The following is a 4,736-nucleotide window of genomic DNA, read 5'->3' on the forward strand; positions in this document are numbered from 1 at the left end:
ATTAAATACGTAATAATAATATTCGAAAGGTATATTATAATTAAAATGATTTAAAAGTTAACTGTTACTTATAGTAATAAATATAATTATTTTGATAATTAATTAAAGTAATAAGTTTAAACAATATAAAAGATTAAAAGTCTAAGGTTAGTGAATGATGCCAAAAGACGTGGAAGATTTTACAGAATTTTTTAAAAATTTATTCTAAGATTCTTGAAATTGATTTTTTTTTTTCTTTTCCTTCTTTTTTTTCTTCTCTCCTTTTCGTTGGAAAGGCTGGAAATAATTGTATCGTCAGACATGTGACCGGATCATTACAGAAAGTGACCGAATTTTTTGTGTGTTCACGCAATATCTCGTTTGTGCGGCCAGCTGAAAAAAAGTAATCTGAGAAACTACTGCTATATCAGGTGATCGTTATGTTAACATTGTTGCATTGCGACACGCAAAAGTGTGAATTTGATATTCGAAAGAAAATAACAAATTGGACGAAAATTGGAATCGTCCTTTTTTTTTTCTTTTTTTTTATTTCGTCCCGAGTCGATCGTTTTTTTAGAGAAGATTTAATCATCATGCAAATCAAGTGATGCAGTGCAATCGAACAAAAAAGCATCGAGACGATTTTATACGGGACTACATTAGGAAATTCCAAGGTGGATCAAGAATTCCTCTAGTGCGCGTGTACTTTAGTGCGCGAACTAACTCTTCTTTATCCGTTCCTTCTCGTTTCGATTAATGAATTTCTACGTTTATTACCCATCATTTTAAAATAGAAATTTCTCCAACTAACCAAAACAAGTTGTACACCAAGAAACAATTCTTTTTAATTCATCTGCCGCTAGTCAAAAAAAAAAATCATCTCGTCGAAAAATTTGTATAAATTTCATACCATCGCTCGTGATCCTCATGAATGAGAAGGCAAGGTTTCGTTTACAGGCAAAGGGGATAATCATGGGGTGGAATAGTGATTAATGGATTATCATTTTTCATCCTAACTATCCTTTCATTCGAAAAAAAATTTTCGATGGAAGAACCGATCGACGCAATCGATATTCACCTAGATATTTACGCTTATAAAACGATCTCAAATTCGTGTTTCCAATAAGCAAATCCTTAATCCTACGTTTCTACAGTGATCGAATTTCATCAAGCGGGATCGATACCCGATTTTCATCCGATTAATAGCCATTGGATTCGGCGAATTTCAAATTCAAGTGCGGTTGACATTTCGAAAAACGCGAACGATCCTCCTTCTGCGTGCACATTTGCCTCGTTATAAATGGAAAGACGAGCTAGCTAGTATTAAAAGAGAAAGAGAGAAAAGAAGCGAAAGAAAGGATCTTCGTTCGTAGAAGAAATTTATGCAGAAGGAACCCTCTTGGAACCCTCTTTGTCCGGGGACGTCGCGCACCGGCATACCAGATTGTTCGCCGAGATTCTGATCACCGTAGTCCCTCTCTCGTTCACCTTGCTCTTATTAGACCGATTGTTATTTCGTTAAACACCGATGATTCATTACCTTGATCGGAATAAGCCGATTTTTCTAACCCCTTAGACAGCGGATAATATGTTTAGTGTTACAAGGACTGTTGCACCTCCAACAATGTTAATTGACCGTCGTGGTCGGCTGTACTTCTACCAAGCAGTCGTGAACGTGACTCTGTCTTCGTACCTTCACTTGGAAAAAAAAAAGAAAGAAAAAAAAAATTCTACCGTGCGCGCAAAAAAAAGTCGTTCCAAGTGCAAAGCTTTCGAGAAGACGTTCCAAATTTGGACTGTATTTCTAATTTCGAGCATTCCTGGTGTCCCTAGTCGACGAGAGAGAGAGACGTTTTAGGTGAAACCGGTGTACGCGACGAGGATGCAGGTGGCGATACATGGTTGATACATGGATCTCGATCTCTGTGCAATCGTGCGACGTGTGACGAATTGGAACTGGATCGAAAGATAGAAATTCAATTTTTCGAGGATACCAGGGGGCAGGAATCCCGCAAGAAGAAAGTATACCCCCGCTTCGTTGTACGCGTTGCATAAAATCGTTTCTCGGCCGATTTCGACACCGGAAACTGGCTTTGTCCTTTTTTTCCCTTCTTTCCTATATACACGAATCTCCACGGTCCGTTTGTTACGCGCTCGAGATGGGCTCGTTCCTCGTTATTGCATAACAGCTATTCGCGGTATATACGAAACGAAACCGTCGAAAATTCCTACGCTCGAATTTCTCTGCGTTGTTCAAACCTAATTTGGTTACTCGATTGTTTTCGCGTTTATGGATCAACGGATAGACTAAGAATGAAAGAAAGAAAAAAAAAAAAAAAAAGGAAAAAAAGAAACGATTCTTCGAGAAGGACTTTACCCGATCGGGTATTTCCCTTTCGAATTTCAATGTTAACCCGATCGATTTGATTTATGATTAATTGACGTATGATTTATCGTGTAAACGTAGAGAATCGGTTGGCCTAATAATGGAATTCTAATAATATTAGAAAAATTTTGACATTTAACAATGACGAGGAGAGTGAAATCATTGTCATAAATTATTTCATAAGGAATATGTCGAATTATTTCTTCAACGCGTGCATTTCCTTTCTCCGTTCATAATAATTATTTGAAAGTGGCGAAAGAGTTTGGATTTATTTGTAATTTTTAAATTTCAAATAACAGATAAAACGTGCAATTAAAAAAATCATTCGAAGTCGAAACAGCCCTAATAATTAAAGATGGAAAGTGATAAAAATGGAAAAAAAATAAATTCCGTCATCCGTATATAATGAATACAACATAAAATTGTGACGCGAGATGTAAATCTTTATAGCAATTTGTTCCATTTACATCGGGCAAAAGGGGGAGACGGACGTTGCGCGATTGCGCGTGCGAAGGCATACCAAAAAATTTCACGTCCGTGTTACGGTGGCCCCCCCTATCAAAACGATCTACGACACCGTACAGACACCGTTTATTGTCATGAAAATGAGCATGATCGGTCCCACGTTGCGTGACACAGGACGGCGACGAATTTCACCCGGCCGACGGCTTTTATCGAGAATGAAAGGAATTGTGTTTCTATCGAGAAAGAAAGTTCGTTGCGTCTCTTCATCCGTCGTTGAAACGAACATCGACACTTTTACGAGGGAAATTCGACCGATTGTCCGATCGAACAATCGTGAAATTTCAGAAATATATTCTCATTCTTTGATCGAATTTCGATCGTTCGTAACTTTCTTTCTCGAAAAAAAAAAAAAAAATCATCCTTGGCTTTTGAAACGAATTAAGAATATGCGTACGCCGATACAAACAGAACTGGACTACTTTTACCACTATCCTGTAAGTTATTATTTTTGAACAACTTTCTATCTATGATTGATGGATTGATGTAGTAGAAACGATATTTCATAACTTCTGTATGTATTTTCGTATTCTTAATTTCCCTCAATTTTACGATTTGAATACATTAATATTTCGAGATCGATTTCTATAAATTATTTTTGTTGTGACATAATGAGACAGGAATCATTTAAATAATATCGATAGGAAAGAGAACGAGAAATTTATCAGGGAGCGAAAGAATAATGAATTTGGAAAAAATTAATCGATAACTTTTTATCGTAATACAAAGATTGGATGAAATAAAATTTATGATAACACGGTATAATATCATAAATTATTGTCCACGTTAAATTGGAAGGAACATGGGAAGGAAGCAAGAAAGAGATCGATCATCTTCTCTAACATCTTAAAATCAATTATAACAGCGAAACATTAATTTCTGTCGAATAAACGTAACAACTGTGTAAACTGTACCAGATATATATGGAAAGAATTTGCTTTTGTTTCATTTGGAAAATCCTTGGTACAAAGTGAGCGTTGTCATTTCGAAATGGACGAAATTAATCAGATGACACAATCGCGTTAAACAGATGAGAATTGTAAATTTCAAGACACTCACACTGAGAAAAGAAACCTCGTTTCGATTACTCCCGTTTATTTTCGTGCACGAGAAACGAAACAGGTTTTACATAATTAGTAACTATTAATTAGAATGTTATCCAAGTTTTGACGTTAAAAATGATTGTATATTAGTTAATTATATAATAATAACGAATCGTTGAATAATTCGTTAATAAAAATTATGATAATACATCAATAAAAAGATAATATACGAGACATTCAGAAGCCGAGCTTTTAATTTCTTAATTTTATGTATGCGTGTGAAAAGGTGAAAAGAACTTAATAGTGGCTGTTAAGAGTGTTTCTTCGATTTTAGATTTCTCATAAATCTTCTGTAACGTCTTAATGAAAGAAGACGCGTTTGCAGATTTCGTCAATCTATCGTTTTCAACTGTTTCAAGATGGAGATAAAATTTATTTATTTATTTATTTATTTATTTAGAGAGAAAAAGGAAATTTGATTAGAAGTTTCATTTCCTTGTCGAATTTACATAGGGAAATAATATGAGTATAGCGCGACAAGGTCGATAATTAAGAATCACGCGTTAATTAACGGATGTCGTAACATGATCGGAATGTACGCAATAGATAATGACACGAGAAGCATACTTTCTAAAAATTAATAATGATTTATATGCGTTCTTCAAAAGTGAACGTGGATATTTCACCGTCAGATGTGAACTCAAGTATTAGTTTTATACAACCTTGCAATCTTTAAGTATTCGTAACATCGTTACATTTTACACAAACTACCTAGACGTTAAATTCTAAAAAAAAAAAAAAAAAAA

This window comes from Apis dorsata, unplaced genomic scaffold (genome assembly GCF_000469605.1).
Source record: "Apis dorsata unplaced genomic scaffold, Apis dorsata 1.3 scaffold_68, whole genome shotgun sequence".
Lineage (NCBI taxonomy): Eukaryota > Metazoa > Arthropoda > Insecta > Hymenoptera > Apidae > Apis > Apis dorsata.